At 41.3% G+C, this 27,508-nt stretch overlaps 1 pseudogene; it reads right to left on the reverse strand.

Moving 5' to 3' along the window:
• Positions 1–15,480: 15,480 nt before the first annotated feature.
• Positions 15,481–18,624, reverse strand: LOC127131944 (uncharacterized; annotated as a pseudogene).
• Between the last annotated feature and the right edge of the window lie 8,884 nt (positions 18,625–27,508).

A 27,508-nucleotide genomic window follows, 5' to 3' on the forward strand; every position in this document is an offset into this window, starting at 1 on the left:
CGTTATAAGCAACAGCTTCATGAAGATTTAGAGAGTGAGAGTGTTTCCTTGAGCGTTGATGTTTCAGTATATTTTTCTTTGTATGTGTTGTGTTTTCTGAATGTTGATTTGCAGTCCTTTTTATAGATAAGTGAGGTAGTGGTTGAAACTGGTGGATATTAAAATGAATTTACGCCATCACTTAAATAGCTTCTGCAGGATAACTTTCTCTCCTTGAAATGACTACTTACCACATATAGTACCTTCTTTATTGAAATTGGATATTAACGTCTCTTTCTGTATTAGGAAATCCATTTGCAAAACTTTACTTGACTTTAACGTTACTCTTTCATAATTAGCAATTCCATAATCAGAGTCTTCATGTTTTTGGAGATCTTGGAATCTGCTATCTAGCTTCTGATGTTGATCTTTTGAGTTCTGAGAATTTCTTCAGATAACGCCAAGAGCTTCTGAAGTTTGACATACTGTTGTTCAGAATCAGAACTTCTAGAGCGTACTTCTTATTTAGATGCTTCTGATACTTTGCTGTTTTGCTCAGAGTTAGACTTTCTTGAACGTGTTTCAACTTCAGATGCTTCTGATCATTTGATAATTTGTATCTGATCTGGTTCTGTATCTGATGACGTCATCAGATTTCTTCCTTCTTTCTTTAGAACCCTGCACACTTAGAAACTTTTCGTTAGGGTGCCATTTTTGGTTTCATCCTTTGTTATCATCAAAATCAAGGAATCTGTTGTAGAACAATTTTTGTTCTTACAATATTTGCATGCATCATACTATCATGTTGCTATCCTCTGTGCAAGTGGTTCCTCTATTTTGGGGTGGGTGTTCTGAGTGGGGCTAAAACCCAGGCCCGAGTATACACCTAGGACTAGTGTGGTCTCATGTTGCCTCTTTCATGTTAGGTTAACATGTGCTTGGCAATGTGATGTACCACAAGCCGGACGAGGTTCATCTGAGAGAGTCCTTCCGGGTGGAGTATTCCACTTTGGTCGGATTATCTTGTTGAACTATTGACTCTGGTGACCGATCATTTCCCGGATCTTTGGTTTAGACGATCTTAAGGGAGCTACAATGGCACATCCGAAAGGGCAAACCCATTGAGTATCTTTGCCCGATTATCGAGACTATCATCCGCCTTAGGATAACCTGTTTAGAATTTACCTGTGAGGGGAGGGTGGTTCTTTCAGATGCATGTTCAGATGGTGACTTTGATGGTGACTTTTGGTTCCGTTGATCAGAGTCATATTTATAAGTCGGATTTATGGCCGTTTATTTCTGAGACGCCGGAGTGCTGTCCGAGTTATTTATCAGTGGGGATCCGTTTATTTCAGAATTCCCCGGGCCGATTCAGATGGTTATGGGTATCTGCTCCGAGTTTGTCTGATGATGATGATGGTGATGTATCTTCCGTTTATTTCGGAACCCTTGAGTCGGATTTGTGGTTACATATTCCCTCAGATGGTGGTGATCGATTCAGAAGTCATGGCTGTGATTCAGAGCAACAGATGATCAGATGACTTGGAGGATGGCACAATGCATTGCATTCATTCATCAGCATCATTACATCTTGCATTTACCTGCATCTAACACATGTTTATCCATATGCAGGGACATTTTAGATCGAGATCCTGGTTGAGAGACTCTCTGCTCAGATATGAGGACCGGTTTGAAGCCTGATGTTGTCTATAGCTTCTTCAACCCAGAGATTGATGGGTTGAGAGATATGATAACATTGATTACACCCGACCATGTGGGGATGTTCAGGGAGGCATACGGTAGTATTCTGAAGATGGTTTTCAGACTCACTAATAGCGACAGAAGCGCCATTCATACTCTTCTCCAGTTCTATGATCCAGGGCTGAGGTGTTTCGTGTTTCCGGATTATTTGTTGGGACCTCTGATGGAGGACTATGCTAGCATCCTGGGTATGCAGATCCGTGATCAGATTCCTTTTCATGCTACTAGGGTGGAGCCTGATGTCCTTGGGATTTCCCGTGCTCTTTATTTGAGTCCGGAGATGGTCAAGGAAGGTTTGAAGGAAAAGGGAAAGTTACCAGGTTTTCACTTGAGTTTCTTAGAAGCTAAAACCAAGGAACATGCTGCTGCGGGTAACTGGAAGACGATTGGTGCTTTGATTGCTGTGAGCATTTATGGGATTATTCTGTTTCCTAATCAGAAGAGCTTTGTTGACCATAATGCTATCAGATTGTTCATGCAGAGGAACCCTATTCCTACTCTGATTGGAGATGTCTATTACTCGGTTCATAACAGGAACGAGAAGCGGCGTGGGGGTTTGATCCGGTGTTGTGCTCAGATGCTATTCAGATGGTTTATGGGGTATTTGCCTTCCCGAGGTGCTTTTGCTCATCTTGATCCTACTGTCAAGTGGTCCTTCAGATTGATGGGTTTGCGGGCTGATGATATAGCATGGACTCATAATGGTATGGCTGGACGGGATTTTATATACAGTTGCGGGAGTCTTCCCAATGTGCCTCTTGTAGGAGTTCAGGGCTGCGTCAATTACAACCCGACGCTTCTCAGGAGACAGATGGGGTTTGCTGTAGAGGGTCCTCCTCTCGAGCGAGAGATTCAGGAGTCCTTTTACTTCCCGATTAATGGCAATCAGGCCAAGCTGAGGCAAGTATTGGATGAGTGGCGCGACATCCAGAGAAAGGGTAAAGTTCCTTATGGCAAGGTCAACTGTCGGTATTTTCCTCTATTCGATGATTGGCTTTGGAAGAGGATCGAGATCACACATCTACCATTTCCGGGAGGTGATCCTGGGTGTCCTTTGATTGAGGGTCCGCGTTCTTCCGTCAGTATGGAAGAATTCCTCGAGATGAAGAGAGCCAGAGATCAGTTGCTTGCAGAGAAAGCTGAATTGGAGATGAGTGTCGCTCGGATTCAGATGGCTAATCAAGAGATCAAAGTAAGAATGGAAGATCAAGATAAGCGACATGCCTTGGAAGCAAAGCGCTTTGAGATGGATACGGCCTACTATGGGAAGGTCAGCCAAGCCTTAGCATCGTCCACAAGGGAGCATGACATCACGAAGGAGAAGCTAGCCAGAGCTTCAAGAGTCATTGAAGATGAGAAGAGAAGGCAAATCCTCGTGAGAGATCAGAGGGACGACAGAGTCCGAGTTCTCATTGCTGAGTGGGAGTCAAAGCTGAAGGTTAAGGAAGCAGAGAACCTGAAGATCATCGCCGAGAGAGATCATTACATGGCTGAGAGAGATTATTACTTCAGGCAGATGAAGATTCACCAGAAGGAGGTGGGGAGATTACAGCAGGAGAACACTGAGCTCAGGTTCGCCGCAGAGTTCGCGAAGATGGTTGATGAGATAGGGCCGTCTGTGGGACCCTCGTCAGGCTAGCTTTTCTTGTTTGTGTGGATTACCGTCAGGCTTGTTGACGGAATTCATTTGCTTGTATTTCTTTCTCGATTCTGGAGATTTGTATCTGATTTAATGTATGACTATGGCACTTATTGTGTATTTTGCTATGTGATGGTGATTTTCATTCAGTGATTGATCTTCAAGCTTTATTTGCTTTACCGTATGCACTCACACAGCACACCCACATGGTTGGGCGGTATTTTGCTAAATCATATATCTCTGATCTGTATGACGAAATCAAATGCTGAATATCAGAATATTGCTGCCGGATTGTTATTTGTCTCGATGAAGCCAGGATCGAGAGACAAAATGATCCTCATGTGGATAAACACTGCATTCATGCATGATCATAATAACTTGTGTTTTATTTTGCAGGTATCGGTTCTAACGTGCTTGATTGTTTCAGGAATCATTGCTCGTGCTCGCAGAACTGTACCTCTGCACTCAACACGCCCGCACAGATACTTCACGAGACGCAATACTCCCAGACTAATGGATCTCCCGAATACTGATATCCTTGAGCTGAAGGATAAGATGACTGAGCTGATCAACATCATGCAAGGTTTTGCAGTTGGTCAGAAAGCTCTAGCTGATAAAGTTGAGAAGCTCGAGCGGGCTTCAGCAGCAAACAGCGGTGTAAACCTAGATGGTGTCTCCAACCAGGGGCTGGGTGGTTCTCGAGACGGTGGTAAGAGGACAACTGTGGGATTAGTGAATAACGCCGCTGGTTTCGGTGCTGCGGGTGGTCAACCGGGTCAGAACATGAAAGACAGTCTGTTCCCGCCTTTCTTCGGTGTTGAGGACGACAGAGAGGAGGACAGAGAGGCTGATCAGTTCTCAATGCACAATGAGCCTTTTGGTCAGTACAGTGCTCCACCACAAAACAAAGAGATTCAGCTGCTGGCTGAGAAAATCAGAGCCTTGGAGAGTTATGCCACTCCCGGTGTGGTAAATATGTCAAACATGGGGTTGGTAGAGGGGATTGTGATCCCGCAGAAATTCAAGGCGCCCGCGTTTGACCGGTATAATGGGAGTTCCTGCCCTGAGACTCATCTGCAAGCGTTCGTCCGTAAGATCTCTGCTTACACCATGGACCAAAAGCTGTGGATGTACTTCTTCCAGGACAGCCTGTCCGGAGGTTCACTGGAATGGTACACCAAGCTTAAGTCCTCAGATATCAAGAAATGGCAAGATCTTGGGGACGCATTCTTTAAACAGTATCAGTTCAATGCTGATATGGCCCCGAGTCGTACCCAGCTGCAGGGTATGTCTCAGAAGAATAATGAAGGGTTTAAAGAATACGCTCAAAGATGGAGGGAGTTGGCTGCCAGAGTGCAACCTCCTTTAGTTGACAGAGAGATGTCTGATCTCTTTATGGGGACCCTGCAGGGGCAATATGCTGAGAGGATGGTTGGTTGTCCGGTGACCAACTTTTCAGACATAGTAGTGGCTGGAGAAAGGATTGAGAGCTGGCTGAAGCTCGGGAAGATTCAGGGTAACGCTTCTTCTTCAGGGTCGAAAAAGCCTTTTGGGAATGGTCAGAGGAAGAAGGAGGGAGATACCAGTGCGGTCTATGCACAGAGAGGACCCAGTAGGGATCGTTACTTTCAGCACACTGCTGCGGTAACTATTCCTGCTGAGCATCAGCCTGCACCGCAACAGCAGCAACAACAACAACCTCAACAACAGAGACAACCGTTTCAGCAGAGGCCGCAGAGGGCTGGTTACCAGGTCAGGGGCCGAATGAATGACAGGCAGTTTGACAGGCCTCCGGTGACTTATTCTTTTCTGCTAAAGAAGTTGATGGATTTGGGGTTGGTTCAACTCAGAACTTTGGCACCTTTGAGACCTGATCAAAGGCCCGTCAATTATGATGAAAATGCAAAATGCGAATTTCATTCGGGTGCTCCTGGGCATAATGTAGAGAACTGCAAAGCTTTTAAGCACGTAGTTCAAGACCTGGTGGATTCGAAAGCTATCAACTTCGCACCATCTCCCAATGTCAATGCTAATCCCATGCCTACGCATGGACAAAGGGGGGTGAATGCTGTTTCTGAAGAGAATAGGGTTGGGTTGTCTACTGTTGATCAGTTGAAGACTCCTCTGGCTGAGGTTAAGAGGCAGTTGTTGTTGAATGGGGTCTACCCGGGCTGTGGTTGTGAGTGTGCTGAGTGCACTCTGTCTGTCAATGGTTGTGAATTATTGAGGGAGACTGTCCAGGGTCTGATGGACGAGGGGAGTATTTTGATCGAGAAGGTTGATAAGGGGAAGGATGAGATCTCCACCATAACAATTTACTTTGATCCGGTGGATTTGTCAACTCTTGCTGAGGCAGCTCCAGTTACCATCACGGTACCTGGACCAATTCCGTATGACAAAGAGGATGCCGTGCCTTGGCATTATGGTGGAGAGGTCTACTGTAATGGTGAGAAAGTGGAAGACCAGACTGCAAGTGAAACCACCGTCTCAAAGGTGGATAATGCCGGTACCAGTGGAAGACTATTTGCTCCGGATGCGTTGAGGAGAGAAGAAGGAGAGAAAGAGAAAAAAGAAAAGGCCGAGGCTTTAGCCAGGGCGAAAGGGAAAGCAGTGGTGAATAATGGTACTCCAGTGGTGACACCGGCGCCGGTTGGGTCGGAAGAAAAACTTGATGATGATGCAGAGGAATTTTTGAGGATCATCAAGAAGTCTGAGTACAAGTTGGTGGACCATCTGCAGCAAACTCCCTCCAAGATATCAATTCTATCTTTGCTGTTAAGCTCTGAGGGGCACAGGGAGGCTTTGTTGAAAATCTTGAAGAAAGCCTATGTTCCTCAAGAGATAACGATAAACCAGTTGGAGACGGTCGTGTCTAACGTGCATGCCAGCCATGGGTTGGGTTTTACAGACATGGACCTGACTGTGGATGGGAGAAATCACAACCGGGCGCTACACATAGCAATGGAATGTAAAGGAGCCGTGCTTTCGCATGTGCTGGTTGATACCGACTCCTCATTGAATGTGTTGCCGAAGAAGGCTCTGGCTAAGCTTAATTGTGACGGGCTGATTCTGACTCCCACTGATCTGATAGTAAGGGCGTTCGATGGGTCGAAGCGGGCCGTGTTCGGAGAGGTTGAGCTGCCAGTGAAGATAGGCCCGGAGGTGTTCAAGTCGACTTTCTATGTCATGGATATTCAGCCAGCATACAGTTGCTTGTTGGGTAGGCCATGGATTCATGCTGCTGGGGCAGTGACCTCGACTTTGCACCAAAAGCTGAAATATATCTGGGAGGGATAGGTTGTCACTGTGTGCGGAGAAGAGGACATCTTTGTCAGCCACCTGTCCTCATTCAAATATGTGGAGATGGACGGCGAAATCTGGGAAACGCCAAGTCAAGCTTTCGAAACCGTTAAGGTGGAGAATGCTCTTTTTGCAAAAGAGGAGGAGAAACCGTCCATATCTTCGTACAAACAGGCCGCTGAGGTGGTGAAGAGTGGAGAGGCTCCTGGTTGGGGCAGGATGATGGATATCTCTGCGAAGAAAGACCGTTTCGGAGTGGGGTATCAGCCGAACAGAGGCTCGTCGGGACAAGGCGGAGGACGCCGTACGTCAGTAACCTTCACTAGTGCCGGAATGCTGGATCCGGATCACATCTGCATGATGAGTGACGATGCTGATAGCGACTGTGAAATGGACCGGTGGATAAAGCCGTGCGCACCAGGGATGGGAGTCCAGAACTGGAAGGCTGAAAAGATCATCAGGGTCACTCTGCTGGAAGAGTAATATTTTTCTTGTTTTGATTTTATATGCATGAAAGTCTTACGTGTTGCCCGACACGTAATGGTTCATTGTAAGGGCCACCTCATGTTTAAATTTGCAAATTCGCATCATCAATAAAAGGATGTTTTTCAGTTAAAAGCGGTGTTCCCTGTTTTTCATTTATTTTTGCAGTTTAAAAATAAAAACAAAATAAAAATGGCAATGTTTTCATTTTTCTTTTTCAATTTGTCTCACACCGGTTCTAAGCAATGCATGAATCAACATTCATGCAGATGCGATCATTCTCCGGATCTCATTGATAACAATCCTGTTACGCCCTTGTATGACTTCGACAATCCGGTCTATCTTGCTGAAGAAGAAGACGAAGAAGATTGTGAACTGCCAGGGGAATTAGCCAGATTGTTGAAACAAGAGGAGAAGGTGATTCAGCCGCATGAAGAGCAGATTGAGGTTGTGAATCTGGGTACCGACGAGGTCAAGAAAGAGGTGAAAATCGGGGCTGCTTTGGAGGGAAGTGTCAAGAGCAGATTGGTAGTGTTGTTGAAAGAGTATGTCGATATCTTTGCCTGGTCTTATCAAGATATGCCAGGGTTGGATACCGATATCGTTGTGCACAAGCTACCGTTGAGAACAGATTGTCCTCCAGTGAAGCAGAAGTTGCGCAGAACTCGACCTGACATGGCGATGAAAATCAAAGAAGAGGTGCAGAAGCAGTGGGATGCTGGTTTCCTTGCTGTCACTAATTATCCGCCATGGGTCGCAAATATTGTGCCAGTCCCGAAGAAAGATGGGAAAGTGAGAATGTGTGTGGACTACCGAGATCTGAACAGAGCTAGCCCAAAGGATGATTTTCCGCTGCCTCACATTGATGTGTTGGTAGACAATACAACTCAATTCTCGGTGTTTTCCTTCATGGATGGCTTTTCTGGCTATAATCAAATCAAAATGTCGCCAGATGATATGGAGAAAACAACGTTCATTACACCATGGGGCACCTTTTGTTACAAGGTGATGCCATTCGGTCTCAAGAACGCCGGTGCTACTTATCAGAGGGCCATGGTGACTTTGTTTCATGATATGATTCATCATGAAATTGAATATTATGTTGATGACATGATAGCAAAGTCCCAAACAGAAGAGGGGCATTTGGTAGATCTGGCCAAGTTGTTCGACCGGCTGAGACAGTTCAGACTGAGGTTGAATTCGAATAAGTGCACGTTCGGAGTGCGGTCCGGTAAATTGCTGGGGTTTATTGTAAGTGAAAAAGGAATAGAGGTTGATCCTGCTAAAGTAAAAGCAATAAGAGAAATGCCTGAACCGAGAACAGAGAAGGAGGTTCGTGGTTTCTTAGGTAGATTGAACTACATTTCACGGTTCATATCTCACCTAACAGCTACGTGTGAACCAATATTCAAATTGTTGAGAAAAGATCAAACGGTCAGGTGGAATAATGATTGCCAAGCGGCATTTGAAAAAATAAAAGAATATTTGCAGGAGCCTCCGATTCTGATGCCTCCTGTGGAGGGAAGACCGTTAATTCTGTACCTGACAGTCCTCGAGGGGTCTATGGGGTGTGTATTGGGGCAGCATGACGAGTCTGGTCGAAAAGAGCATGCCATATACTACCTTAGCAAAAAGTTTACCGACTGTGAAACAAGATATTCACTGCTCGAGAAAACTTGCTGTGTTTTGGTCTGGGCTGCTCGCCGACTGAGGCAGTATATGCTGGTTCATACCACTTTATTGATTTCCAAGATGGATCCAATCAAGTACATTTTTGAGAAGCCAGCATTGACCGGACGGGTTGCGAGGTGGCAAATGATTTTGACTGAATATGATATACAGTATACCTCTCAGAAGGCTATCAAGGGGAGTGTATTATTTGATTACCTCGCTCAACAACCCATTGATGATTATCAACCGATGAAGTTTGAATTCCCTGATGAGGACATCATGTTTCTCAAATTGAAAGATTGTGAGGAACCGATCCCGGAGGAGGGGCCTGACCCTGAATCTGAATGGATTCTGATGTTTGATGGGGCCGTTAACGTGAATGGAAGCGGTGTTGGTGCTGTTTTGGTTACGCCGAAAGGATCCCACATTCCTTTTGTTGCCCGGCTAACATTTGAGTGCACCAATAACGTGGCTGAATACGAAGCTTGCATATTGGGGATTGAAGAGGCGATTGATTTGAGAATCAAGAACCTTGTCATATATGGAGATTCAGCTCTGGTTGTAAATCAAGTTAACGGAAAATGGTATACGCATCAGTCTCATTTAGTTCCATACCGGGATTACACGAGGAGATTGTTGACGTTTTTCACCAAGGTGAAGATGCATCATGTGCCTAGAGAGGAGAATCCTTTGGCAGATGCTTTGGCTACTCTGGCTGCCTTGATTAAGGTGCAGAGGTGGAATCAGTTCCCCAGTGTGGAGGTAGGTCGTCTGGATAGACCGGCTTATGTGTTTGCTGTTGATACAGCGCCTGATGATGAGAAGCCGTGGTATTATGATATCAAGCGCTATCTAGAGACGCAAGAGTATCCTGAGGGAGCATCGAAGAAGGACCGAAAGACTCTGCGGAGGTTGGCCATGGTGTTCTATCTCAATAAGGATGGGGTTTTGTACAAGAGAAATTTTGATTGGGTCTTGCTCAGATGTGTTGATGATAAAGAAGCAAGCCAATTGATGAAAGAGGTTCATGAAGGATCGTTCGGTACCCATGCCAGTGGGAATGCAATGGTAAAGAAGCTGCTGAGGGCAGACTATTATTGGATGACCATGGAGGCCCAATGTTTCAATTTTGTGCGGAAGTGTCATAAATGCCAGATTTATGCTGATAAGGTGCACGTACCTCCAAATCCGTTGAGTTTAATGTCGTCTCCATGGCCGTTTGCTATGTGGGGCATTGATATGATTGGGAAGATTGAGCCTACAGCTTCGAATGGGCATCGGTTCATATTAGTGGCTATTGATTACTTCACCAAGTGGGTAGAAGCAACCTCTTATACGAATGTGACGAAGCAGGTCGTTGCCAGGTTTCTCAAGAGAGACATCATTTGCCGATATGGGGTTCCCGAGAGAATCATTACTGATAATGGTTCTAATTTGAATAATAAGATGATGGCAGAACTGTGCCGGGAATTCAAAATTGAGCATCACAATTCTTCTCCCTATCGTCCGAAGATGAATGGGGCAGTTGAGGCAACCAACAAGAACATAAAGAAGATTGTGCAAAAAATGGTGGTAACCTATAAAGACTGGCATGAGATGTTGCCGTTTGCGTTACATGGGTATCGAACATCGGTGCGTACATCTACCGGGGCAACTCCTTTCTCATTGGTATATGGAATGGAAGCAGTGCTACCGGTTGAGGTTCAGATTCCCTCTTTGAGAGTCCTGATGGACGTGAAATTGCAAGAGGCCGAATGGGTAAGGACCCGGTATGAAGAGTTGAGCCTGATAGAAGAGAAGAGGCTGGCAGCCATCTGTCATGGGTAGTTATACCAGCAAAGGATGAAGCGTGCTTTTGACCGAAAGGTGCGACCTCGGGTATATCACGTGGGTGATATGGTGCTGAAAAGGATCCTTCCTCCTCAAAACGACCGAAGGGGCAAATGGACACCCAATTATGAAGGTCCATTCGTGGTCAAGAAGGTTTTCTCTGGCGGAGCCTTGTTGTTAACAACCATGGATGGCAAGGATTTTCCATCCCCTGTGAATGCGGACGCAGTTAAAAAATACTTCGTATAGAAAGACTCGCTGGACGAAAAGAATAAAATAGTCCAGGCAAAAATGGGCATCCCGGCGAACCAAAAAACAGAAAGAAAAGGTTCGGGCAAAAATTAGGGATAAAATGAAAAGTTGTACACCCGGCAAGTCGAAAACCTGAAAAGGCGACTTGGGCAAAAAAGGGTATCCCGGTGGACTGAAAACCCGAAAGGGCGGTCCAGGCAAAAGAGGGATTGAAACGAACAACTGCGTCTGACATGATCGTTTGTGCTTTGGTTAAAGCATCATGGATAATACCCGGTAGGGATCAGTCGGAATCGTCTTGTTCAGAAGGCAGGAAGCACGGAGAGTCTGAGGACATATGGGGTGTAACCGAGTTGGAACTCGATGAGATCACGAGTTTCACATTGCCATTAGGATAGATTTTTCCTTTTGTGCGCAATTACCTCTTTTCAGGAATTGCTTCCTTTGTATTGCTCAATTTGAGCCACACTTTTCCAATCAATAAAATGCATATTCAGTCAAATAATTTTGTTTTTGTTTTTCATTATCGCTTTGATTGCAAAAACATCCGATTATTTTTGATAAAGAATCTTGCATTTTAAGACGTACAGGTCCCTTCCAATGCATGTTTATAAGATTGAAGCTTGAAATCTTATTCGGAAGGTTGAGTGACTCAAGTGTTGAAATCTTGATACGCCTGGGGCACGGTTTTATCTAACGGTCTATTTTGTAGGTGCTGTTAGATATTTTTGCACTCACTTGCAGGTTGTGATGTGGAAGTTTTTGACGAAACAAATTCCCATGGAGTCCGATCAGGGACGAATGAACAGAGGAATGACGAGAGACGGAAGGACGTACGACGATCCTTGGAATTAATCAAGAAGGCTCTTCAAAGTCGGAAAATTGAAAAGTCTGTATAGTCCCCAGAAGTTCGCTTTCCGTCGAGCGCGGAGCGATTGGGAATACAAGATGATGGAGCAGAAAAGGTCCAGACGAGTCGGGATGTATATCCCCAAGCAGAGTCAGGAGGACCAAATCCCCAGCAGATCCAAGGTCTGTGGTTACCCTAGCAGGGTCGGGATCGTTATCCCCAACAGGTGTCAGATCGATGCTTCCCCAGTCGCCAGGCCTGGAGGTTGCTGTTTCCCCAACAGAGCTATCTGTGAGCATTTCCCCAGTGAAGTCGCCAGGTATTTGTGAGGGTTCTCTAAGCAGAGTCGGGATTGATATCCCCAGCAAGTCGAAGACTGTTGTATCCCCACAGAGTGTTGGTGGTTCTTATCCCCAGCAGTTTCCCGAGCGGATTGGGTGCAAAGGAGGTTCTTCCCCAGCAAGGGTTACCTTTTTCCAGCAGCACCAGTGCTATTCCCCAGCGGGGTGGAGATCGGAGAATTGACGAGTTCCTCAACGGAGTGTCTCGTGCTCCCCAGCAGAATCCCTTGAGGGGGACGCTTTTTATGCATTCATCATGTAGAATAAACATAGCATGTTGCATAGAAAAATAAATCGCGTAGCATTTCCATAGTTATGGAGCATTACGCAGAAAAAGTCATGCATCATATTGCAAGCATAAGCTAGTCTCAGGCCGTGGTTACTGTTTGAGAGGTGGTTTTGCCCAAAGGTGAAGGTGTTACTCCCAGGAGCTTAGCATCGTGGTTTTAATCAAAGGTGTTCCCCAATAGTGCGATACTGGAGGAGGTTTCTGTTGTGCGAGACAGCAGTTGGTAGGTGTTACTCCGAGGAGTTTAGCCTCATGATTTAATCAAAGGTATTTCCCAGTAGTGCGATACTGGAGGAATTTGTTTCTGTCGGACGGAGATGGAAATATTATGCGATCAGCGCAATTCAAGTCGTGGTTACCGCTTGAAGTTTTTGTTTCGCCGGATGGTGAGGGGGTTATTCTGAGGAGTTTAGCATCCTGATGTCAGATTAGCAATGTTCTCCAGTAGTGCGATACTGGGTGAAACTTTTTTCCGTCGGACGGAGATGGAAATGAAATCAAAGGACGTTACGCGATCAGCGCGACTATCGGGGTCCAAACGGAGAAAGGGAAATGTTGTGACGTTTTCTGGAGAGTGGGGTTCATATGGAGATTGGAGTTGAAGATTATATCCGGGATGAGGTCCTTAGGATTATCTTCTGTTCATGTGTCACCTAAGACTTTGGCTGAGTCCAACAGAGGTCGTTAGGGGTGTCTTCTGAAGAAGAGATGCACATGTTACCTTCCTTTTGTGAAGGTGTACCCTCTGATATGTCGCCCTCAGAGTGGTTTGGTGTTATTTCCGACGTTGCCAGTGGAATTATCACGGGAAGTGGGAGAGCGGGGTTCAAATGGAGAAAAGGAAGTGTTGAGGCATTTTCTGGAGATTGGGGTTCAAACGGAGAAAGGGAAGTGTTGAGGCATTTTCTGGAGAGCGGGGTTCAAATGGAGAAAAGGAGACACGAGGTGTTTTCTGGAGAACGGGGTTCACATTGGCGATCACGAGTTATCGTCAGGCGACTGGGGTTCAAACTGGAGAATGGGGTTCATTATTTTGGCAAACGAGGTGTTGGGGTTCAAATGCAGTGATCGGGGCTCATTTGCGCGAAAGAAAATTTCGGGGTTCAAGAAAATGAAAAAATCAGAAGAAAAATTTCGGGGTTCAAGAAAAGAAAAAAAGAAGAAGTAAAAGATAATAATCCCCAGCGGATGTGTGGTGTTCAGGCCATGGTTATCCCTGTGTTACCATTTATTTTGGTATCCAGGTCGACGTTGCTGTTTCGGTGATCAGGCCGACTTTCTCCGTTCCAGACGGATTTTTCTTCAAGATTGTGTTCTTCGCCGATTCTGACAGGCGTTGTTAATTATTTTCCCATCAGAGCGCAAATTGTTCGTCTGTTCTTGGTATTCAATCACTCTTCATCCTGATCATCTGAAAGCCGAGGCTATTCATATCGACAGGTTCACAGTGGATTGAATAGGGGCAGCTGTAACACCTCAAAATTTGTCCTCCTCTCTTGGGACTAGCTTAACATATTGCATAACATTTTTTAGGTCATTAGGCATTGCATCTTGCATATCATGTGGTTACATTGTGCAAGTCATCCTCATAAGTCTTGATCAGAAGATGAAGAGGTCATGATGCAAGCTAGGGTTTCATTGGATTTGATCATTGAGTTTGAGATGAGTCTTGTAGAAGAATTCACTTACTTTCTTGGTCTTCAAGTAAAGAAAATGGAAGATAGCATTTTGTATCTCAAATCAAGTATGAAAAAAGTATATGAATAATTTTGGTGTTGACAAGGGTAGCCATAAGAGAACCCCAAATGCAACTCATGTGATGTTATCAAAAGATGAAAATGGAGTTGAGGTAGATTAATATCTCTACAGAAGTATGATAGGGAGTATGTTATATCTCACAACAAGCATACTTAACATCACTTTTGTTGTAGGAGTGTGTGCAAGATATAAAGCTAAACCCAAGGCCAATCATCTGAATCAAGTAAAGAGAATCACGAAGTATATAAATGGAACTTATGATTATGGTATTCTCTATTCTCATGACACCAATTTAATATTGATAGGATATTGTGATGCAGATTGGGTTGGGAGTGTCGATGATAGAAATAACACATCTGGTGGATGTTTCTTTCTTGGGAACAATTTCATCTCATGGTTCAGTAAGAAGAAGGATTGTGTATCATTATCTACTACAGCAGTTGAAACCATTACTACAGGAAAGCAGTTGCACCCAACTACTTTGGATGAAACAAATGTTGAAGGAGTACAATGTTGAACAAGACGTCATGATATTATATTTTGTGTTTTTTAGAATTTTTATAAATTAGCTAACAAATAAATACAAATTGAATTGACAAATAACTTAATTAAAAATTTGAATACACTAACAATTAAATTAAAAGGATGAACTAAATTATCTACACAGTTTAAATTGATATAATGAAAGCTAAATAATTAAAATAAAATAAGAATAAACAAATTAGAGTTAAGGGGTATATTAGTTTAAAGGGGTCCTAATCAAATAAAACTTAATGTGCTTAATTCTCATGAATAACCATGGCCTATTTTAAATAAACAGTAAAAATAAAATTACTAATAAACAAAATAAATAATAATAAAAAAAATATATAAAAAGGCTAAGTCAGTATGCCCCCTATTTCTCCAACCGTGAACCCATTTTTGGATTCTTTGTGGGACCTATAAAACCACGTCAGCTTGAAGCAACTCAACTACTTTTTCACTCCAATGGTGCAACTCTGAAGAACTCAGATTGGATCTCACAACTTTATTTTATATATTAATATTTTATTCATATTAAATTTTATATTAATTAAAATAATAATTTTAGTGTTTTAAATTAAATTTGATATAAAAAAAAATTAAATTAAACTTATAATTTAAAAGGATAATTAAAATTAATCTCAAATACATGATATATAATTAAAAACAATAAAAATAAATAACATCACATAATTAATCAAACTTAAATTTCATCATCTTCATGTCCAAAACGTTCCCAAATATATTTGACTAGATCTCCTTGAAGTTTACGATGAACTTGTTTTTCTTGAATACTTGCTCTTCTTTATAGTCTTGTTGCAAGATTCGGATGAGGACCGCTAAATGTTTCAGTTGTTGAGTTATTGATATCCATATTATCATAAGAGTAATCAAAATTACCTCCATATGTATGTCGTTCGTCTTCCACAATCATGTTGTGCAATATGATGCAGGCATATATGGTATGCTTGAGAGTGTCCATGTGCCAGGCATGCATTGGGCCACGTATAATTGCAAATCGAGATTGAAGCACTCCAAATGCTCGCTCCACATCTTTTCTAGCCGATTCTTGATGTTGAGCAAATAATTTTTTCTTTTCTCCCTGTGACATTGAAATAGTCTTGACAAATGTAGCCCACTCGGGATATATACCATCTGCTAAATAATACCCCATATTATATGGTGTCCCATTGATTGTATATTGCACATTAGGAGCACGTCCTTCCAAAATATCGTTAAACACGTTGGATTGGTTTAGCACATTAATGTCATTGTTTGAACCTGCAATACCAAAAAAAGCATGCCAAATCCATAAGTCTTGTGATGCCACTGCTTCAAGCATGATTGTGGGCTTACCATGATCACCTAGACAAAATTGTCCTTTCCATGCAACAGGACAATTTTTCCATACCCAATGCATCCAATCGATGGAACCCAAGATACCTGGAAAGCCACGTGACTCTCCCATTTATAAAAGATGTTCAACATCAGTGTTGTTAGGTGTTAGTTGTAAATTTATGTGTCGGGTTTTTGTTATCGTATCCACAGGGATTGTAAGATATCACCGCCGTTCGATGGTTGTATTAATTCTAACTCAATGTAACAATAGGGTTTTGGTTGGTTGTCACGTTATCTTGCATAAAAAGGTAATGAATTGCGGTAAAGGTTTTGGTTTGAATAAATGAGAAATATTGCCAAAGTTAGGGTTCGATGATCACTTTGCATGTATTTGTTCGGTCAACAATCTTATAAACTCCTTTAGATGATAAATCATTTCACAAAGTCCTCCCAATATGTTTCTCTCGAACACACATTGTGAGTTTTCCCATTTTGATCCATTGTTTCTCTCGAACACAATCTATCAAAATGACAACTTTTTGGTTCAACCTTATGGTGAACAAAATCATTCATTACTATCTCTAGCTAATAAACAAGATTGGATGAAAACCTAGGTCAAGAGTTGGTAAACATCTCTCGATCATAAACCAACACAAAGAGTTTTAAATAGAAACAAAGTTTTCATCATATATTCACCATTAAAGAGTTTACACATGAAGATCCTTACATTTACACACAAAGCTAGTAATCACCTACATCTAACCTTGACAAATGGAGGACTTAGCTACTCATTTTCATGGTAGCTTGGTCGGCAAGTTTCAGAAGAAGGTTGATCAACATCCAAGTCGGATAATCGAGATTGGATGGGAATCCACCTTCTTTTTGTAAAAGATGGTTACAAGATGAAGAGAAATGAAATCTAGGGCATAAAATCTCCCAAGAACAATGCTGTAAAATATCTCTAAGAAAGTACAAAAGTGCAAAAATTAGGTAAAACTAAGGTATGGCTCTCAAAAGTGGCACTTGCTACTTATAGAGCTGTACTGGGCTGTCATGCTCGCTAGGCGAGCAGAATGGCTCGCCTAGCAAGGGTCTAATTGAGGCACCAGAGGCCCCTGCGCCCAGAGAAACAGCCTACTCAGACTGTCATGTTCGCCTAGCGAACAGAACCTTCGCCTAGCGAAGGTCACGCTTCAACCCTCGCTCCAGCGAGGTTGAGAGGTTTGGCTACTGGAATGCTCGCTGGGAACTCGCTAGAGCCTCGCCTAGCGAGTGAGTGCTGGCTGCGTTTTTCACCAAAACTGAACGAACTCGCTACCACCTTCGCTAGCAGCTCGCCTAGCGAATTTATTGATATTTTACTGGAGCTTTTCGCTAGCAGCTCGCCTAGCGAGCAGGCTGATGAATGCTTGTTTTCTTTGGTTCCTTTGCCAACTTTCTTGTGTCTTCATTTTCAATTATTTCATGCCTTCTTCCTGCACAATAACACACAAATCAAAGGTACCAAGATCGTTTATCAATGTAATGCATTTCATGTAAAACAAAGGTGGTTTTGACAATTTAGCAAGGAAATAGAGTGAAAGATGCCCATATATGATAGCTCAAATAAGCACTTTTGGGCATCTAACATTAGGCTTTCTCAAATACTCAGCGCCAAATACAACATTGACACCCTTAACAAATCTTTCTAAGCACTCAATTAAAGTGCTTTCACCGATTCGAACATATTCGTCTACAAGGTCAGCAGGAGACCCATACGCCAGCATACGAATAACAGATGTACATTTTTGCAATGGTGAAAGACCCATTTTACCAGTTGCATCGACCCTCATTTGGAAATATTCATCATGATTTCCAAGGGCATCTACAATTCGAAGAAATACATGCCTATGCATTCTGAACCTTCTTCGAAATTGAACATCTGTGTATACTGGGTTTTCCGAGAAGTAGTCATTGAATAATCGATTGTGCCCTTCTTCACGACCTCGATCTACCGTTGTTCTTCTCTTTGGCCTAGAGGAACTTCCAGATCGACGTTCATTCTGAAGTTGTTGTTCTTCATCACTGTCGTCCATAAATTCTTCTTCAACCAACTCCCAAAATTCTTGATCGTAATTATCTAAATTGTCTGAATCCATTTAGTGAGTAAAGAATGAGAGAAAAATGAGAAGAATAAGATGAGAATGAGAGAACAATGACATAAGTGGTAGTATATATAATGGTTTGAATAACGGCTAGTTTGAATAACGACTAGTTTAAATTAAAGTGGTAGTTTGAATAACGGCTAGTTTAAATTAAAGTGGTACTAATGACCATTTTACATAGGTGTTGATAAATTAAAGTGGTACTAATGACCATTTTACATAAGTGATACTAACTACATTCCATATTTTTTTTTCATCTTATTACAATATTTTTCATGAATATCTCGTTGACTATCGTTCATAGTAGAAGTGTCTTTCATCATCATTTGCACTAACCTTAATTCTAGCTTGTCCTCCTTAGCTTGCGCAAGTCTGTCCATTGTTATTGGTCTTTTATTCTTTGCATCTTGCGTTGCATTTGGAATTTCTGATGCCTTACCCTTCCTTTTTGCTGCTTTTTGTCCCATTGGACGCTTCATTGGTGATGATGAGTTAAGCTCATAACTTGAAGTTGTATCTGGGTTCTCCGATGATGCCCCACTAGCATAAGTCTTTGTTATTTTTGCAGAACTTCCAATCGATTCTTCGACGATGCGCCATTTAGCTTCATCTTTTAACAATCGCCATGCATACTCAAGATTGAATGTTGTACCTTGATCTTAAGCAAAAATAGCATGTGCATCTGCCATGACATCGGTCTCGGATGTCCCACTTTTCTTTACTTTAAGAGCAATTTTGTAACACCCAACAAATTTTTGAACCATGCCATTTATTCTATGCCATCGATATTTTAACTGTCCCCCTAACTTTTCCCGCAATTGCCCACGATATTGGTTATAACTAGCAGCAATTCTTAACCAAAAACTCTCAGCCTTTTGATCAAATCCCACAATTGGATCCTTTGAAACATTGAGCCATGATTGGATAAGTAGTATATCCTCTTCCCTTGTAAATTGCTCTCGAGATCTTTTTTTAACGACAACCCTTTCTTCTTTTTCAATACCAACTTGAGTAGAAAATGGTGGGACTTGAGTAGAAAATGGTGGAACTTAAGCAGAGAATTCCATACTATTAGAATTCATTTGAGGTATAGGATACATATTTGGATTGTTTGGTGACAGAAGAAATATGGCGGGGTTTGTTGGCACCGGTGGAATTTGAGAATTTTGAGGATTATGATTTTGATAATTTTGCATGTAATTGAAAAAAGCTTGTTGATAATGAAAATGATTAGGATCCATTTGGCCTAAACAATTGTAATTTGAAGTAAAAAGATGAAATTTTGAGTTAAATATTTTGTAAAAAAATGCTAATGAGAAAAAATTGTTGAAAAAAAATTAAAAGTATAGGAATAAAATGATGAAATTGTGAGAGAGAAATTTCAAATTGAAGAGAAAATAAAAGTGAGAGAAATTTGTGTTGGTAAATTTTTGGAAACCAAAATTATATTTATAATAAAAAATAAGTTAAAAAAAATAAAAATAAAATAAGTAGCCGTTGAACGGCTAGTTTCTAAATTAAAAAATAGAAAAAAAGAAAGGTTACCGTTGCTTCACATTACGCTGCTCCCCACGCTGGCATATGCTTGAAACGAGAACAAGTGAAAAGATGGGTGCCATGTGTAACACCTCAAAATTTGCCCTCCTCTCTTGGGACTAGCTTAACATATTGCATAACATTTTTTAGGTCATTAGGCATTGCATCTTGCATATCATGTGGTTACATTGTGCAAGTCATCCTCATAAGTCTTGATCAGAAGATGAAGAGGTCATGATGCAAGCTAGGGTTTCATTGGATTTGATCATTAGCCATCTGAGGATGGTGATTCAAATTAGGGTTTCATGGTTCTCAAGGATATTGAGCTTCATCTTGGTTGCAATGATACATCATCATCATCATGGTCTTGATATCATCTAAGAGATTCAGAAGATTGATCAGATACCTTGAGATTAGGGTTTTGACCACTAGTCAACCCTAATCACCTGCATTGGGCCAATCAGGGCATGGCAAGGAGATGGGGTCTACAATGGATATGGGGATCATCATGTGATTTTATTGAGCTTATGAAGGCTAGGGTATCATCCTTGAGCCATTTCATCAGGAGTTTGGGGCTCAGCTTGATCAGTGCATTGCCAAATTCATCTATCAATTGAAAAAGTCAACTGTGGTCAACTGTGCTTGATTTTATGGATTTGGAGGTGGGAGAGAGTTGGATACACTTCATTCATGTCTAAACAAGTTTCATTTGACATTTCAAACATCAAGAATGAAGAAAATAAAGTCAGACAAAAAGTTGCCAAAAATAGAAAGTGACTTGTAATGGAAGTTTCCAAAAATGGAAAGTTTTTCACCTCAAAATTACATGTCCAAAAAGGCTTCAAATGAAATTTTGTTCAACATGAAAGTTGTAGATCTTGCTCTCACCTTTCCAAAAAGTCCAAGAACTTGAAATTCCCATGTATGGTTGACAAGATATGGTCCATTCATTTTCCAAAAATGCCTAAAATCAAAGTGGCATAACTTTCACATGGAATGTCCAACATGGATGATCTTTCTTTGAGAAAACCCCATTTCACATGTACTTTCATGGTGCATAATCAAAATTCATCAAAAATGGTCAAGGCAAAAAGTCATTTTTTAAGTGACTTCTTTTGAATTTTTGGTGTGAACATGTGAATTTGAGATTTACAAGGCCTATGCACATGGGACTTTTTCCAACACACTCCAAATAGCAAATATGACTTGTTGGAACTGTCATGGTACTGTTACATTGCCAATTTGAAAAGGTCATTTTTGGACTTTCACTTAAAAACCACATTAACACTAATTCACTTGGATTTGCTAATTGTGATTAGCAAGGTGGATTAAGCTTGGTATATAACCTTAATTATAACAGAATTGGTAATCACAATCACATTCTCCAAGATTGCAACAAACTTTTTCATCAAAACCTCTCAAATTCTCTCAAAACTTCATCACTTTTTTTTCACATTTCTTCATGAATTCTTCATCATCTTGGTTGATTCTTCGTGGATCCATGCTCTACATGTAATTGTGAGTAACTGTTTTGCAAAATTCGTGGCCAAATCTTCAAGAATTCCAACTGTCCAAAGCTTGCACAACAATGGCATCTTCATGATTCTTGCACTTGGAGCTGTTTCGAGCCAAGCTGATCACTCCAATCAACTTACATAACCTTAATCTCCATCTGTTTGGACCTTTTGCGCGTGGAAGAGCACAAATCAACTTCTGCCATCATTTCACAAGGTGATTTTTCGAAATTCTTCATCGCTCAAATTGTTATATGGCTTGTGTAGGTATTTGATTGTAGATTAACATGATGCTCATAGTTTTTGATTTGGTTGAGTGTAGTGAGAGAAATCTGAGTTTGAAGTTTGATGTGCATATCTTTATTTGCTCGATCCGGTCGATAGGTTGAGAGTTAGGTTAAACAAGTTACATATCCATGATGTACGTGATGAGACGGTTCTTTTGATGTATAGTTTGTCAATTTTGGTTGAGATTTGATGTTCATCATTTTCTGGAAATTTGAAGTTGTTCTTGATGAAGAACACTTCCAGATACGCGTTCAATCCAAAATTTCGCTTGGCCTTGTTTGAAACGTGTTTACCGCGCTGCCTAAGCCAATCAGATGGCGCCAACGCTTTTAATGAACAGGACGTCGTTTTGGTCGTGTGGCTCGTATTTACGAGAATGCCATTTCTGAGTTTAATTTGTTTTATTTCTTTTTCTTTTTGCAATTTTCATTTCATTTTGATGCTTGATCTTGTAAAATTCATAGATTCTTCATTATTTGTCCAAAATTTGTGAGGTTTTTTTCACCATGCTCCTTGTGATGTGTAGATTTTAATGATGATTTTTATTATTTTTGTGCACATGTGGAAAATTAATTTGTCTAGAGATTGATTGAATGTGTCACATTTGTATATGTCTTGCTATATCTTTCATAAAATGACGATGCTTTCAAAGAAATGGATGAAATTTTTTGTGCATATTCTGGACACTTTGATGGTGATTTTGATGTAGAGTTTGTAATTTTTGGATACTTGGTTGTTGAGATATGAATTTTTGAATTGAGGTGTGACAATTTGTGTCACACCAAGCTTGATGAACTTCATGATTTTATTTGCCATGCCTAGGGATGTTGGATTGAGCTAATTTTTTGCATGACTGGGCATATGTATGTTGAGATCACATGTGATTTTTTCTGGAATTTTTGATGGCATTTCCTAATTGATTGGAGTTTTTCCCTCTGTTTGGTCATTTTGTTGATTTTTGTGACACATGTTGGCATTTGATTTGTGAAATTCTGATCATTGATTGTATGAGTGTGAAATTTGGTATGAGCATTGTAGACACATTATAGGTCATTGTGGTTTTGATCCCATTCATTTATCTTGTTGTGTCACTGTTTTATGATTTTTGGAAGTTGATGTTTGTTTTGATGCCTTGTGTTGGCTTGCTTGAAATTGTCTGAACTTTTTGATTTTCATTGACTTACTTCCTTTTGTCCAATTGAGCTGAAATTTGTTATGCTATTCATTGGATATGTTCTGTTTAGACTTGAATTTTTGTGGAATTAATTGAATTGTTTTGGCATGGATTTGATTGAGATCTTTCTGTTTGGTCTTTTGAAGTTGCAAATTGCATGTTTGATGCTATTTTGTGCATAAAATGATAATGGTGATTAATATGAGCATGGGACCAATTGGTTTTGCTTTTAAATTGTTTCATTGTGATTTTGGATAATTTTCACTTGCTGTTTTGGATTTTTCATCTCCTTTGGACCCTAGGCTTGGCCTAGTGGTCTTGTTTCTCACTTTTGAATTGTGTTTCAGGTTGAGATGCAAATGCTTTAAGGAGAAAAATGCAAGTTGATTGAATTGAGTTTGGTTGCTTGTTGTAAACTAACTTGTGTGTTTTGTAGGATGCTTGGCTCAATTGAGTTGATTGTGCTTTGCACATTGCATTGGTTGACTGTATATATTAACTGTTTGACTTTTGCTGTTTGATGTTGGTTTGTCTGGAATATTGACTGTGCTTGATTGATTCCAGGTACCATAGTCGCTTTAGTTCTTTAAGAACTTGCTGTGCTGCTGCTTGGTTGTATAAACCAGTTGAGGTAGACTCTCTTGTCTCCATGTAGTCTGGAAGACCTGGCTTGTTATTTAGCCAGGCAACTGTCTGAAGTCCTCCTTAAGAGGCGATGTTTGTGATTGTTTACTTTTGTCCCCAAGCAGGTAAAGACCTCTATGAGGCAATTGGCGGAACCCAAGGGATATGCAATCTATCCCCCGCTATTCTGTTGAGTCGTCCCTCTGCTCACACCACTGTGTTGATGCATTGGGACATTAACCCAAGATCTTGTGCTGTTGCACAGTCGAGTCAGAGTCTTGAGCGTAGAAGGGTTCCTCCTTTCTGAACCCACGCTCCTTTGTCTGAAGCTCTCCCTGGCCAGGGATAAGAGCTGTGAAGTCTAATCTTCACTCACCTTTCATCTGCTTCACCCTGACTCTCAATGTCAGGGTTAAGAGCGAACACTACTCTGTACAGTTGACTTGCCTCGGCAGTCCACCCTTGTTTGAGCCTCACTTGACTGGATATAGTGTGTGCTATGTGAAATGTTTATTTTATTTTGATTGATGCTTGCATGCTTGTTTTTCCTGGTTAGGATTAGCTTGCCGTGGTGCAAGTAGATAGAAACCATAACATAGGGCAACGATGCATGATAACACTAGGCTCGAGTCCAGCTCCCTAGTAGTGTGTCTCCCCTCGGTTTCTGGCTAGAATTTCTTTCCCGTTCAGGGGAACTACGTCGCCCTGATCCTCATACCAGATGAGGTACGTAGGCAGGAGACCGTGCGAGGTCTCTCCGGGCACTTTTTTTTCTTTTTGTGTGCGTTTACTTGTTAACCATCTTGTGTGTCAGGATATGGATGTAAGCCCAGCGATTGGCTGTCCGTATCCTGATTGTGTTCGTTTGGTTCGGAAGCCGATGTAAGCCCAGCGATTGGCATTCGGGTTCCAGGTTTGCCTGTGTTTGTGTGTGTCTTGTTTGGTGTGCGTGAGCCGAACTACGGCAGCTCTGATTCTCGTTCCAGACGAGATACGTAGGCATAGGATGCGATGTCCTAGCGAGCCCTCTTCCTCTTAACCCCACCTGTGTTGTCTTCGGTGTGTGTGTGTGTGGTGTTTTAGCAACCTTTTCTTTCTTTTAGAGCGTGGATCCCGTCGAGTACGACGGACGTGAGGGGTGCTAATACCTTCCCCTTGCGTAACCGACTTCCGTACCCTTTCTCTTTGGTTGCGAGACCATGCTTTTTCCAGGTTTACTCTGAGCGTTTCCTTTCCCTCTTTTGGGATAAATAACGCACGGTGGCGGCTCTGTGTTGTTTTTTGTTTCAGCCCGCCGGTTGTTTTTCGCGGATGCGACACCATGCTGGCAAACCCATTGAAAGAACCACCAGTGGAGGTGGTCTAACTCTCCTCTTTTGACTTTCAAATCTAATATAAATAGCCAATAGGAGGACAACATGTGGCCTCTATTATTTTAAAATAAAATTGTAAACAAAAACAACATTAAAATAGAAAAGGGATAAAGAAAAAAATTATATTGGATCTCCTTCCTCTCTCTCCTCTTCTCTTCCTTTTCTCATAAAACAATTTTCCTCTCTTCTTCTTCTCAAGCGTGCATTAAACAGTAACGGAAACTCTTCACTCTCAAACCCATTCAACACAAAATTCAAACTTCATTCTCCATATTCAAACAAAACACAAAGCCTTTGCACAAAACAAACATATTAACTTGCAAAAACGAGAAGTTATCAAATCAGTGAAATGGCAGAGGCCGTGAGATAGTCATCGGATGTATGATGTTTCCGAAGAGGTGACTCGCATGTGTCATGTGCGCTTGCAGCGGTGGGAGGTGGTTATTGCAGTGTGAGGGTCTGGATCCATGGCGGAAGGGACACACTTCTGGTTTCCAGTGATGACGAGCTGAAGGGATGACGCTCCGATTGGTGTTTCCGCCAATTTTGTTTTCCGATTCTCCTTCTTTCCATTATTTTCTCAAGTTTGGTTTTGATTGTTTTGAGCTATTTATTTTCAATTGTGAATTGGAGGTTTAGTGAAGTTAGACATTGTTTGCATGTTGTCGTTGATGGTGGCATGTTGTAGGAGATATTGTGAATGGATTTGTTAAAGGCTTTATGGTTAAGACGTGGTTGATGAATATGTGGTTTTAGTGGTTGTATGTGGATAAAATTGTGATAGTTTGTGTGATATCAATAGAGGGATGATGTTGTTGAATTGGTTAAAGGATGGTGGTTAATGATTTGGTGATGATGTTTGGATGTTAGAAAAGGAAAGGTTCATGATGATGATTTGTGAAGGTGATTTATGTATGGTTGTGGATGATGCTGGTTATGAGTTTTCGTTAATGAATTTTTGATGTTGAAAAATGGTTAATGGTGGAGAATTGTTATGGTGAGATGAATAATGGTGATGTTATGTATGAAGTTTGAATGATGGTGATGAGGGAGGAAGGAGAGTTTTGTTGGAAATCCACCACAATCTATGGAAAATTTCTATCAATCTTGATGAATAATATTGTTATCACCCATATAATGACAATGAAAAGAAAAATTGAGAAAGAAAGAAAAGAACATTGGAGAAGGAGAATATTTTCTGCAGAGTTTTCTCTCTACCCACAATCTATGGAAAACTTCTTTATTCATTTTGCAACTGCAAAATTTTGTGAATACAATGTTATGAGTTCTTCTTTCAAGAATAGGGATTACTCCCTCTATTTATAGATTTAGGTTAGCTCGATCCTCAAGCCAAAACCCGAAACTATAAAAACCCAAAATAGTTAACACTACTAAAATTAGGCCTAAGTCAAAATCCTGTGTGAAGCAATATGCTTCGACACTTCGATACACCAATACAACTCGATACACTAGGCTATTTGGCAAATCCTTGTTCTGTCGAGCAACCTGCTTCGACACAAGGAATTACAATTCAAAACACCACTTAATTTATTGTGTCTAAGCTATCTACATTCATCATAGTTCTTAGTCTTCTGAGCACTTCGACCTGTATTTCCTTCGTCAGGATGTCTGCAATCTGATTCTCAGTTCTACAGTGTTCCAAATTCATCTTCACATCTGCTACTTGCTCTCGAAGATAATGGAACCTCATTTATATGTGATCTCTTCGACCATGTGCTATAGGATTCTTTTCCATATTGATAGCTGACATGCTGTCGATCTTCATGGTAATTGCTCCATGACTCTTCGATGTTATCTCTTCGACCAGATTCACCATCCATGTTGCTTGACATACACAAAGGGAATCAACTATGTATTCTGCTTCGCACGATGATAATTCTACTACTGGATCCTTTCTCGAACTCCAAGAAATTGGTGCACCACCTAGCATAAACACATAGCCAGCTGTGGATTTTAGATCTTCATCATCACTACACCAACTTGAGTCGGTGTATCCCACTAGTTTGCATTCTTTTCCTTCATCAGATCCAGGAAACAAAATGCCATAGTTGAGAGTTCCTTTCAGATGCCTTAATATCCTCTTCGCCGCTGCTAGATGTGATACCTTTGGCTTTTGTGTTAATCTACTCACCATACCTACATTGTATGCTAAGTCAGGTCTTGTGTGACAAAGGTATCAAAGTGATCCAATAATTCTTCTATATTGGATTGGGTCAACATCATCTGAATCTGAATCTTTCGACAGTTGTAATCTGGGCTCAATTGGAGTCGAAGTTGGGTTGCAATCTTAATTCTCAAATCTCTTGAGTATTTCGCCTGCATACCTTATTTGATGCATCATCAAACCTCTACCACTCTTGTAGAATTCAATTCCAAGGAAATATGAAATATCGCCCAGATCTAACATTTCGAATACCTTATTGATATCACCTTTGAAGTCTTCGTTCTCCTTCTTGCAGCTGCTTGTTATCAATAAGTCATCGACATAGAGACATAAGATAAGCAATTCACTCTTAATTATTCTTACATATACTCCATGTTAAGTTGTGCACTTCACAAATTCCGTCTCCCTTAGAAAGCCATTTATCTTCTTGTTCCAAGCTCTTGGAGCTTGTTTAAGTCGGTACACGGCTTTATGCAGCCTGTACACCTTTCTTTCTTCACCTTGTTTCACAAACCCAGCTGGTTGTGCAACATAAACTTCTTCTTCTAAGGGGCCATTTAGGAATGCATATTTCACATCCATCTGACACCTCTTCCAGTTGTTCACGTTTGCTAGATCAACAACCAACCTTATTGTTTCGATCCTAGCAACATGTGC

Source organism: Lathyrus oleraceus, chromosome 3 (genome assembly GCF_024323335.1).
Source record: "Lathyrus oleraceus cultivar Zhongwan6 chromosome 3, CAAS_Psat_ZW6_1.0, whole genome shotgun sequence".
In the NCBI taxonomy this organism is placed as follows: Eukaryota; Viridiplantae; Streptophyta; class Magnoliopsida; order Fabales; family Fabaceae; genus Lathyrus; species Lathyrus oleraceus.